Source organism: Amblyomma americanum, chromosome 1 (genome assembly GCF_052857255.1).
Source record: "Amblyomma americanum isolate KBUSLIRL-KWMA chromosome 1, ASM5285725v1, whole genome shotgun sequence".
Taxonomy (NCBI): domain Eukaryota; kingdom Metazoa; phylum Arthropoda; class Arachnida; order Ixodida; family Ixodidae; genus Amblyomma; species Amblyomma americanum.
Window position 1 is genome coordinate 480,748,277 of NC_135497.1, and position 13,326 is coordinate 480,761,602.

General features: G+C 46.5%; 1 pseudogene; it reads left to right on the forward strand.

Annotated features, from left to right (window-relative positions):
- Positions 1-13,326, forward strand: part of LOC144126833 (acetylcholinesterase-like) — a 64,332-nt pseudogene that overhangs the window by 13,746 nt on the left and 37,260 nt on the right.

Genomic DNA, 13,326 nt, shown 5'->3' on the forward strand with positions numbered 1-13,326 from the left:
ATCAGTTACGTCAAGGGTATTGGTTTTTTGAGCGCTGAAAGACAGCACAGGAAAAATCTAACTTGAAAGGACAGTGATTTTTCTGTGCTGTCCTTCTGCGTTTAAAAAACTATTTCCAGTAATGCACCAACTAGCCTGCAAAAATGTCAACGCCAAAGACACAGCGCTACCCTTCAGGGATTTGGTGGGCGCTAAGGCTGACAATATGGCTTTGGGCACGCAGCATGGTACTTGTTAAAAGAAAGGGGGAGGGGCGGGGGGAGGGGGCGTCTATACTAGGACACAACTTGAAACAGCAATTGGAAACAATTTCCGATGACCTGCGGGGTCCAATAACAAATTGCAACAGCAAAGGAAAGCAACATCTCTGTGTTTCATTCTGCTTAACAAGTCAGAGGCATCAAAATTCTTGCGCTTCTAATTTTGTCACGTGATTACGTTTTCTTTACGTAACAATAATATAAATAATATAATACGCGCACCGCGGCAGCAGTGTACTGGAGGTAGTGCGCCGAAATGCTTCGTGAAAAACGCGGCGCTTGAAAGTGGCATGTGGTTTGGTTATTTTTAGTTCCAGCGTACATTGAGCACAAATATAACACATACGCATTAAGCATAATAGGTACCAAACCTACTAATCCCTGCAATTTAAAACTGCGCGGACGTTATGTAACGACAACACATGTTCATTCCTCTGGTGAGGCGCACTTGTGTGAAGCAATAGAAGTCTCCCATATTCCGCTTGATTAATGCTAAACAGCACCACATAAGCGGAATATGGCGAAGGGCTGCATAACTGAGGCGTCCACTGATTTCTGTTCATTACAATCGCAGGAACCAGCGACGCTGCAAAAGCATTCACAACCATTACAAGCAACTATCTTCGCCCTGATGACTTCCAGTGGCGCCATCCTTGGGTGCCTGTCAGCTCACCAGGAAGAGAATGCTTATACCACTGTAGAAAACCAAAAGAAGGAGCTGGAAGTTGTGGTGAATATATCAAAGGTAGAGTCACGGGATTCATCACGAACTCATCGCTAGGAAAGCCAGTGCGCGTGTTTTATGATGTACCTTACGCCAAGCATCCAATTGGATTGCTGCGTTTCAGTCGTCCTGTGCCAAACGACCCGTGGACAGTCGTATTCAACGCCATAGTAAGCCTAAATTGTGTGTCCAGACCATAGACGAAACCTACGGCATCTTTAGCGGCGTGGAACGCCAACACCAATATGACTGAGGATTGCCTCAAGCTTAACGTCTGGACGACCGTTCCATCGAGCAAGAAACCTCTGGCAGTTCTTGAGTGGATCTTTAGCGGTGGCTTCTACAGCAGCACGTCGACATTAAAAGTGTACGACCCACAGTATCTTGTCTCGGAGGAAGATGTGATCGTGGTTTCGATGAACTATCATGTCGCGTCGCTCGGTTTCCTCTCGTTTGGGAGTGATTCCGTGCCAGGAAACAACCGTTTGTACGATCAAGACATCGCGCTGGAGTAGGTGCGAGACAAAATCGCAGCCTTAGGGGATGACCCGAACCACGTGACTTTGGCGAAAGCGCCGGCGCCGTCAGCACCGCCATGCATATCTTGTCACCTTTGTGGAGAGGACTGTTCGAGAGGGTTATCCTTTAAAGTGCTTCGGAAGTAGCACCCCGGGGCTTCAAAACCAACGAAATGGCTAGAGAAGCGGCTAGAAGACTTGCTGATGCTTGCGGTCCTCCGGAAAAATTGGACAATGAGACGCTGAGCTGTCAGCGCAATACAAAGGAATTGTGTACAATGAAACGCACGATGGTGGTGTTGTAGATTTCATGTTTGTTCCAGTCGAAGATAGAAATTTCCTTCGAAAATTGCCACAAGCGTTGATCGCAGAGGCGTTCCAAACCAACATCAGCGTTACGCTTAGTTCTAACCTAAACGAAGGATCTTATTTACTGCAGTATTTTTTCGGATTCGCCGAAAAGGAACCAAACCCGAATGTCACTGAAAACAACTTCATGGCTGCAGTGGAACCTTTGTATCCTTTACTGGGAAAGCCCCCATGGACGAGATCTTGAAGCAGTACACTAACGGTGCGGTGCCATCGACATCAAAGTATAAATTAGCAGCTCTGGACATGATCACAGGTGACTATCACTTCACCTGCCCAGTAGTGCAGTGGGCGGACATCTTCATGCAAACAGGAGTGGTGGTGTCCAAGTACGCGTTCACGCGCAGGTCTCCCCACGTCCCGTAGCCCCGGTGGATCGGCGTGATGCACGGCGCGGAGGTGGCCTTTATGCTCGGCGAACCCTTCAACGACACGCTCGAATACAATGACGAGGACAAGACTGTGAGCAGTCGCATGATGAGGGACTGGGCATACTTCGCTAAGACCGGGTTCGTATATATATGTATCGCTGGCCTCAGGTTACACAGTGCTGTGAGCAGTTCTCACCCCCAGGATTGGGGAAATGAATGTTCAGCGGCGTAAGGCTCTTTCCGGATTATTGATGCCGGTCAGTGTACTGCGATTTAAAAGAATTTAACTGTAAATCGTAGCCACAAACTTATAGTTTCAGCATTTCCACGATGTTCTCACGGCTGTAATTTTACAGCGCATGTTCATTTGTGGTAGGAATATTTTTGGAATGATCCTCTGCGTTAACAGCTCCACGAGTTTTCCGCTATATGTGCAGTCTAAAATGTGATGCAGCCAGTACGGGCAAGGAACTAATTTTTTTCTGCCTTTGTAGCGTATGTATACGCGCAATGTAAAATATTGTATTGCCTAAGTCCAGCCCATGGCTTAACAGGACTGATCAGGCGCATGCAGTACAACGTACCGCCCAAAGTAGAAATCCCGGTTAGGGCGTGAATATATCAGGCCCTAACTTGAAACTGATTTGAACCAAAGTCGATTAAAGAAGTAATACGTACTGACAGAAAAAAAGGAGTATTTTTGTAGGTTCGCAGAGCCACTGACTCTTTTATGCTTAGATGAATGTATAACTAATTAGATTAGATGAATCTGCCTATTAGTAAGTAATTTTCATTGTGTTTTCCACTTGAAGTTAGAAGCCTTGAAATACTGGCTAACAGCATAGCTGCCTTCAGCACACAGAAGGTACCGACCGCCACCCTTCGGACCTGGGTCAAGTTTCACCAGTTCCAACTTGTATAAGCCTACACTGACGGTGCCACAGTGATTTCCTGATGTGGGAGTTCAAGATCCCCACATCCATTATCAAAAGCATATTTTGCAAATGCATTCAGTGCATCCAGTTGAAATTAGACACAGGATCACAGGAGCATCAGGTATTGTGCTAAATGATACCACAAATGCAGAGACGACTTGCATGGGTATGATGCCTTTGACTTTCAGTTAAAAAGAACTGTTCTGCAGTGCTCTATTTGACGGTGCTAACATCCATATTCGTAGCATTATTTGCCAAGTTCTTGGCGCTGGGAGGCGCTGTAAACCTCTCGATGTGCGTTTCTAGTTGAAAACACGGTGCCCTACTGCAGAAGGTCCGTCCCTTGGTCTTCGAAATAGGTTGACGCAACGAACTGTCGTAGCAAGCATTTATGTGTGTCAAACAGCTCGTTATGTCAGTGTTATTTCGCTCTTTGCGCTGTATTTTTTCGAGGCGCGCTAAGGCGTGGCGGTTAATTTGTCTGACGAAGCTTGAGATCATTTGCTTTTGTGCGGACGTTGTGAACAATTGCATCGTAGTTGCCTCATTGTCAAGATGATTTTTGTAGGTCTTCCTCCTGGCATTCAGTGCATAAGAGTCATCGATTTTCTTCAGCATCCATCGGTGCACCGCCATGTTCTTTCGAAAAGCAGAAAACTTGGAAATAAGTGCTTTTCGCTTTTTTCCCCCGTAGAAGCATATTAATAAGTCTCAACTGTAAGCCGTTAGTACGTGACTATGACCCGCTGCGGCAGCGTAGGGGGTGTAGCATTCAGCTGCTGAGCCAGGGGTCGTGGGTTCGAGTCTGGTCTTCGAAGCGACATTTGAATCTGGGCGAAATGCCGGATCTGCCATGCAGTAAAATTTCTGTGGAACCTAAAGAAGCCTGCCAGTGACCTAAAGTAATTCAGAGCCCTCTTGAGTGGCCTGTTTCGTAGCCCGCAGTATTACGTTGGCGGATGAAAATAATAATTAACGTAATATTTACTCCGTAAGGCTATATGCACATCAGACATCTTAGTTGAAAGGAAAAAAAGTGTCTGTGGAGCGGGGCGAAAGGAAAGTAGTGAGGTTGAGAGGGCATATTAGACAAGATTTATCCTTTAGATGCAGCTTCACAAAGCCGACCTCAAAACTATGTGCTGGGTGGAGCAGGACTGGGAGTGTCCACGACCTCAGAGCTGTCGATGCGTTATTAAGGTCAACATCCGCTGTCAAGCTCCTCTTCTCATCTGCAGCCACACCCTAACACTAAAACGCTGCAGTCTTTCACTCTTTCTTTCATCCTTTAATTATCAGCTACACCATATCACTTCTCTGTCCGTGGAAGGAAGCAAAAGCAAAGAAGAGGACCATTAACTCATTACTCACTCTTCACATGTACAGAGCACGAAACTCGAACGGCTGCCCGCTGTAATAATCGCCCCTTTTGAGTTCGTACAGTTGAAAAAACTTGAGCATATGCAGGCTCAGACTACGCAGCAATAAAATATAGTGATATACACTAATTGGTGACTGGCACTTAACATTAGTATTTGATGTGGCTGGTTAGCTGGGGCTCAGTGCATCTTTATATGTATATTGCAACCATGCAGCAAACCGACGGAATGTGCTTTCAGCTCTGGAGCCACAGTAGAGACTGCACAGCTACTGTACTTGGTTTCTGTTGCTGGTCGTAAACTGCAATGCTGCATGTTAATATAAACTTGTTACGGCCTGGAGCACTGCGCAACTGTACTATGAGCTCGGCGGTTACATTGTCATGTGAAAAGAAAGAGAGAGAGACAGAGCTATTATTAAACGACAGACTTTATCTTGCGTGAATATTCTCTGACATGCTACTCTGCGTAGGGGAGGGGACTGGGGAGTAAAGATGGAAGTAGGGTGCTGGAACGTCAAGCGCGGTTCGCGCATTATTTTAAAGCACGTGAAGAGCCTGAACTTGTTTGAGTTGGCTTGGACCTTGGTGAGATGAGAGAATACTGACATGCTTAATTTATTTGGTGCAAAGGAGGGAGGGGAAATGGAGAGGAGAGTACAGAAGTAGATGGAAAGATGAGGGAGTAATATTGCATGACGCTGGATGCCATTGAAGTAGGACAGGGGCAGGTACGGATAGAAAATTAGAAAATCCGCTCTCCTGCTGTGAACCAAAAAATGCGGCTGTTGTGTCGACGGTGTTGATCTTACTCTACTCTACGTAGGGGCCTCAACCTTCTTGAAAATAGAACGTGGTACAACTACACCTGGCCTCGTCGCACGAAGCCCAGCCGGGAACGCCTCGTGTTCGACATTAACGAAACCGTCGGCTCACGGTGGCCTTGGTTGTATCGGCGAGCATCGACTTGCTGGTGGGCTTGGATGCGAAGGCGGGCCAACTGTCGGGCTTTTTCCGCAAGTTGAGCAACGAGTTGAGCATCGGCGTGAGTGTAGACGTCTGGCTGGTGGGGCAGCATAGCGTCGAGCATGGTAACGACTTTCCGGCCATGCACCAGGCGAAATGGCGAAAATCCGGTGGTTTGTTGAACTGCACTGTTGTACGCAAAAGTTACGTACGGTAACACTTCGTCCCAGGTTCGGTGCTCGATGTCGACACACATTGAGTGCCTGTCAGCCAAGGTCTTGTTAAGGCGCTCGGTCAGCCCGTTTGTCTGCGGGTGGTATGCGGTAGTCTTGCGGTGGGCGGTGTGGCTTAAACTCAGCATCTGTGAGATTAGTTGTGACATAAATGCGGCACCACGCTCAGTGATAAGGACGTCGGGGGCACCGTGTCGAAGAACGACGGACTCGACGAAAAACTGCAACATCCAAAGCCGTTGATGAAAGCAGAGCGCGTGATTCAGCATACCACATAAGGTAGTCCATCGCAACAACGATTCATCGATTGCCCGATTGCGACTTTGGAAAAAAGTCCGAGTAGGTCCATACCGATCTGCTGGAACAGACTGAGCGGGGAATGATGGGGTGAAGGTGTCCCGCAGGATTCACGGGTGGAGTCTTGCGCCGTTGACACTCGCGGCAGGTCCGGGTGTAATGGCGGACGGTCTTCTCAAGGTGTGGCCAATATTACTTGGAACGTACTCGCGCGAGCGTTAGGCTGAACCCCAAGTGTCCCGAGGAGGGGTCATGATGAGACGCTTCTATAATTTCATCGCGTAGATCAGTGGGCACAACTATAAGCCCTGACCTCGGGCTCAGGGCAAAGATCTTATAAAGTACGTTGTCTCGAAGGCATAAATTACGTACTACGCGAACAAAAGGACGAGGAACAGGCCTCCTTGATACTCCAAATGCGAGATCACGTCGCGAAGGTCAGAGTCGAGTCGCCGCCGCGCCGCCATATCCTCGGTACTAAGAGCTCCTAAGATGTCAAAGTTGTCGTCTGTACCATCAGGCGCGGGAAAGGCAGTCAGCATCAGTGTGACTGCGACCAGACTTATAGAGGATCGTAGCGTCGAATTCTTGCAGTTGAGGGGCCCACCGCGCAAGTCGGCCTGCCGGGCCCCTTAGATTGGTCAGCCAGCATAGAGAGGGGTGGTCTGTTACCACCTGGAATGGGCGTCCATACAGGTATGACCTGAACTTTGTGATCACCCAAATTACTGCGAGGCATTCTTTTTCGGTGGCCGAGTAATTGGTTTCCGCCTTCGACAAAACACGACTGGCGTATGCGATTACACGTTCCATGCAGTTTTGGTGCTGGATCAAGACGGCCCCGAGGCCCGTGTTACTAGCGTCAGTGTGTACCTCTGTCACGGCGTCCTGATCAAAATGGCCTAGGACAGGTGAAGCCTGCAGGCATCGTTTTATATGGTCAAATGCAAGCTCCTCTTCACTAGACCACTGGAATGGGACGAACTCCTTCGTGAGGCAGGTAAGCGGCGCGGCGATATCCGAAAAGTTAGGAACAAAGTGTCTGTAGTAAGCGCAGAGGCCCAGGAACCTCCACACGGCGTTCTTGTCTAATGGTGTCAGGAAAGAAGCGACGACAGTTTTATCGGGATCAGGACGGACATCCTCAAGGCTGACGACGTGACCCAGAAATTTCAGTTCGTCATAGGCAAACTGGCACTTCGTAGGCTTGAGGGTGAGGCCGGCGTTTCTGATAGCCTCCAGGATTTCTTTTAAGTGAACAAGATGTTCTTGAAACGTGCTGGAAAAAATGACCGCATCATCAAGGTAGACAAGGCATGTCTGCCATTTGAGGCCGGTGAGCACGGTGTCCATAACGCGCTGGAAGGTCACTGGGGCGTTCCGAAGGGCATCACCTTGAACTCATACAGTTCATCAGGGGTGATGAAAGCCGTCTTTTCTCTGTCGCGCTCATCGACTTCTATCTGCCAATGCCCACTTTTAAGATCGATGGATGAAAAGTAACGGGCATGGCGCAGGCGGTCAAGCGCGTCACCGATGCGTGGAAGTGGATATACGTCCTTCGTGACTCGGTTGAGGCGCCGGTAGTTAACACAAAAGCGAAGGGTGCCGTCTTTTTTCTTCACCAGCACCACCGGAGCAGCCCAAGGGCTGTGAGATGGTTGGATGTCATCGGCCAACATTTCGCGCACTTGATGTTGCATCGTTTCACGTCCTTTTAACGAAACCCGATAAGGTGGCTGACGAACAGGATGGACATCGTCGTCGGTAATTATTCTGTTTTGCTATTGGGTCTGGCGAACCCCCGCTGACGTAGAAAAGCAGTCATGGAACTCACCGAGCAGAGCGAGGAGCTCGTCTCTCTCCTGAGCAGATAGCTGCGGAGCAATCCTGGAAAGGAGGCACCTCGCTGGTTGAAGATGGCGTTAAGTGCAAATTGAGGAAATAACAATAACACAAACGACAATATATCGCTGGACACCTGAACCGCGCCGTAAGGGAAGGGATGACGGAGTGAGTGAAATAAGAAAAGAAGAAAGAGGTGCCGTGGTGGAGGGCTCCGGAATGATTTCGACCACCTGCGGATCTTTAACGTACACTGACATCGCACAGCACACGGGCGCCTTAGCGTTTTGCCTCCATAAAAAAAGCAGCCGCCGCGGTCGGGTTCTAACCCGGGTAGTCCGGGTCAGTGGCCGCACGTCCTAACCACTGAGCCACTGCTGCGGATGTGGTCTAACAAATTTTGGCCATTTTGACGAGTTATGTGCAGTGGACAGGTTGTTTTGCTTGGAAGCCTCTTGAAAGCGCATGTATTCTGGTGCTATGTAGCAAAAATTTATTAGGCCAGAGCACAAAAGGTAACCATGTTTTCCAAATTATAAAAACTGATATGGACATAAATTACAGTGGGCTACACGCCTCTCAATAATTACCGAGCCTAACAGTAATAGTTAAAAAGTTAACTATTCAATATTAGTGATCCAGCCTGCTAGTTAGCACGTCTTAGCTGTATTCTTATGTACCACACTGCTGACGATGCTATGCTGAAAAAGCGCTCTTCAAACTGAAAAACCTACTTTTAAAAATTTTGTAAAGTGTTAGGTGAAATTTTCTGTATGTCCATGCCCAACTGACCCAGCAAGGCCTGCTTGCATATGCAATTATCGAAATCAGAATAGCTCTGGCTGCCGGAGTGAAGCATAGCTGAATTTGAGAGTTACAAAACAGCCTAGTGAACAGCAGTTTTAATTTTTCACCCCATTTTCACTCCGCAATACATAATTTTAAGCATCATCAATAAAAAAAGCCTAGATGGGAAAAATGTGATATGTTTAATGATCACTGACATTCATCAACAATGCTGTTATAAGGCACTTTTTCCTGCAATCTAATTTACTGCCCAGTAATACATCATACTGTACCATGAAATTGTGCTCTACAGACCTTGATGCTTTTTTGCAGTGGCACCTAAATTTGTAGTGAGTGGCGTTTCTTTCGTGTGCTCATCTTTTTGTGCTTTAGTGTCCATTATGAAGTGCCTAAATTTATTTATTGACTGATTAACCACGAATCTTTGACTCAATTTGTGTTGAATTTAGTGTGTCATCATTGGCTAATGACACTCTTAAATATCTGCCTCACTTAAGTGTGACAGACAGAAATAAAAATAGCACACAATTTTACATGCTTAGAACAGTAACTGAGTTCCTCCCGTGCTCGTCTTTTTGCGCTACATTTTATTCAAGTATGTGGCACCAACTAGCCCAGCAACGAGTTTTATTGAACAGTAACTGCTTTCCTTCTCCTGCAATGGTTTCAGAGGAATAATAGTTGATGGAACTGCGTTCACTCATTCGAGCTCAGAAATTGAATCTTGCCTGGTCTACTATATTGTAGCAGTGCAGTGTATTGATGAACAGGCTGACTGACCTCACATTTCTTAGTTACCTTTTAGTACTGCTAATAAAACAATATTTATTCACATCATAAATGAACCCATTACTGTGTTCATCAAAATATACATCTGTGCTAATAGACCATGCGAAATTCACACTGCTCAAATTTTGATGAACTTCTGAAGAACAAGTGCATTATGTGACTAAATATAGTAAGCATAAATAAAACATCAACCTTTATCATGCATTAGCAAATACCCAAGAGTTAATCAACATTTTCATGTCCAAGAACTTCTGTTCAAGACTGAAGCATTATACACGACTATGCCAGCTCCAAGACACACTTTGTCATTTGCTTTGTCAGGAGGCATGCAAAATACATGACTATGTCAACTCAAATGACACTTGACATTTGCTTTGTCGGGGGCATGGTACAACAGCTGAGTTATCAGGAAGTTTTCAAGTTCTCACTCTTTCAGTGGGACTCCGAAGTCGTGAGGCTCTGGCCACGTGCCATGCTAAACTGACCAACAATTGTTGGCCACTCACGATGCAGTCAGTTAGCCACTATAGTAATTCAGTTTATGAGCGGCGATCGAATCACTCTCTAGCCCTTACAAGCATATCAATTGAGGTCCTTTGTTCATTCAAAAGAATGTAATCTTTTTTTCTAGAAAATGGGATAGCACAAGCACCTCCGCTTTGAAGCATGATGTTCACAAAGTAGCAGCACTTTCTTATTTCTCGACTGAAACGGGTTGTTGTACGTTGCAGTGCAACAGTTTTAAAGTGGATACATCATCTGGTTTAGAGACTGATAAACCACACTATTTACAGACTTCAACAATTTCTCTCAACAGCTTACAATGATTATAGTAAAAAGCCAGTCAGCCTTGAAGGTATGCTGCTCCCTCAGAAGCACTAAATGATTTTCATAATGAGGTAAATAATCCTGAAGCTGTGAATCATGAGAGGTGTGCAGTGAGTTCCCAATTTTATATCTTACTTGATTAATAGAATGATTTTAAATATGTCACATTATAATGGGAGTCTCTGAAGCAAACTTTCCTAATATTATACTTGCTGAAATGGTCCCTCCCAAATTTTTACAAACTTTCCTACCAGTGCACTAATGTCAGCATGTCACCATAGAACAGTGAGAGCAACCTTATATGAGACCAAGAGCACACGGTATTTCCGAGAGAGATGCAGTGAGAAAAGCATACACTCTGGATGTGGCCTCTTCTTGAGAAACAGCCATAGCCTAATGGGATGAGGTCAGGGCTGCAGGGCATGCAAACAGCTGCCCTTATTCTACAACAGCAGCAACCTGCATACTGGTGGCAGATATATATTTTTGCACATGGGGAATGCAAATAAAAGTGATGGGTTCTCATGAAAAAGGGCATTTGAAAATTACTTCCTGAGACATTACTTATTCCTCACTACTTCCATCTCATATTGAAACTCTACATTAGTCAGTCATAATTTTTTTCAATAAAGTCAATTTATGCATTACTTTCGAGCATTTCTATCCCATATTCGTCTGCATTCTGTACTACACTACTGAGTTGAAATGATTTTCGAGAAGAACACGTGGTTTTCAGAGGTGCAGCTGCGTCCATGCCAAAAGCTTTTGGGTGGCCCTGAAAAGGGCCGTTATCTTCAGAGATAAAACCTGCGCCAAGCAAAGTTTGGTTAATAGCTTCAGGGCTGGAGATGTCGTTGCACAAGTTACTGCCATCAGCACCAATAAATACTGAAGACGAAAGGGCTCCGTCCGTCTGTGTTGAGGCCTGATTTTTGTAGAGATGAAATGCAACAAGATACACACGCACACATTTCGGAGCATGCACCTCAGAAAGCATGACCTCCAAACCTCTGTCATAAAACATCTTTAGTGGCTTGCGGCATAACATGACTGCACAACTGCTGTCTTAGTGGTAGTGGCATCCTGCTACTGAGCACGCCACGTGCAAGCTGCGCTGCATTTCAGTAGATGCAAAATACAGAAGCGCTATGGCTTTGATATCCCAGTGCTGATCTCAAGGACACAAGTTTGATCCTAGCAGCGGCAGCCGTCATTTCAATGGAGGTGAAATGCAAAACTGCTTGTGTGCCGAGCGATATCAGTGCAAATAAACCAAACCCAGATGGTCAAGATTAATCTGGAGCCTCGCATGATGCATACATTAAGCTGTTTCCTTCATGGGGAACATATTACTTATGACAAAGATTCCGCCCGTACCAATTCAGGTTTTCACTGCAGGTGAAGGAGTGGAAAGATGGCATGCCCTCGCTTACGCGTCAGCCTCGGGCATTGGACCTTGTCTGATGAATGACAGGGGCCAGGTCATTGTTTCATCGCCAAGAGCACGGCAGCGCCAAACCTTCAGCCTTGACGAGAGGAGTGGGACCATATAAAAATCCTTGCCATTTGGCAAAATTCCAGCCTTGACGCTGTTGTCACACAGATCAATGATGACAACTGAGCGATCTTCTACAATGTAACAGCCCCCTACTTTCACATTTTTCTGCATTTGCCGCTTGCTGTGCTGTGGCAGCAGTCTTTTCTTGGACATTCTTCGACTCAGCTGCGCCAGCGGCTTGGTCGATGTTCTTAGCAGCTTCTTTACCTTCCCAAGATAGCTTTCAAATGGGAAAGCACGGAAGGTATCCTGAGGCCCAAGGTCCAGAGATTGCTGTGGCAAATGAATCAGCGAATGTACATTGTATACAAGTTGCTTCGGTCCATATAGCTCGTCGAAATTCTGCACAAAGTACTTCAGCAAGTCCTGAGCAAACTTGTTCAGGGTTACATAATTAATTATCTGGCAAGACAAGCATGTGGACAGCCACATGAAAAATCACGAAGTGCTCATACTGTTCTTTGGTTAAAACAGATTTCAGCACAACTGGCCCTATATATAGTAGGAATGACCGAAACTCTGCAGCTTTCCATCTGTCTAATTCCTCCGTTTCCCTTGGCTTCCGCTGAAAGAAGCTGGGAAAGTCTGTGGCTGCATCTCGTAACCTGTCATTGAGCTGAATCATTTCAGCTCTACTCAGCCTTGCTCCATGTCCTTGGCAGACCCAGTTCCTGAGAACGCGCCGCATCACTCGCAGGCAGACAAGGCGCATGTATTCTGTTGGGAAAAAATGCCACAATGTTCAGTGACGTGAATCGCGAAACGCCAGTGTGGTGCTGCTCGTCTGCCTAGGAACGAAAGGATTCGTTTGTGCGCTGCGGTGCATGCAGCTAAGGAATCGTGAGCCTGTCTTCAAGGTTGCATCTTTTAGACTGCAGCATTCACATGCGTGATAGCCACAATGACCAGTAATGGCTTTCACAAAGCTCCTAGCAGGGGCATCAATAGTACTGCTTTGAGGGTAGCATTCACATGACTTCCTTTGATGACCAGCCCATGAGAGGTAAGGTGGTCGACTCTTTTAAGGAATAGACCGAGGTTGTCTTCAAGGCACGGCGGTTTACCTACGTCACAGTAAGCGCTAACCATGAAAGGTGCAGATGCGGTGATGTTTGCAACACGGCAAAAAATAGGCCACCGCGCAGTTTGGCTCCTTTTATGTAATGGCAGTCCATCAATATTACTTGAAGCTGGACATTTTCTGGCACAGCTCTATGCCCAACAGCCTGTGTAATTCCGTCCGCAAGTCCAAAATGCACAAAAGTTCCATTGTGCTCCAGGTTGGCCTTTCTTTCCGTTCCCATTAACGTCACTGCATCTTTGGGAAGGCCCGCGATCCCTCGCCGGCGGCAAAAATCGAGGACACCGTTAAGGCATGTGTGAGTCATGTTATGCCTACTTGCAATGAGGGCCAATTCCTGTGCTGGCGAATGCTCTGCGTCCACAGG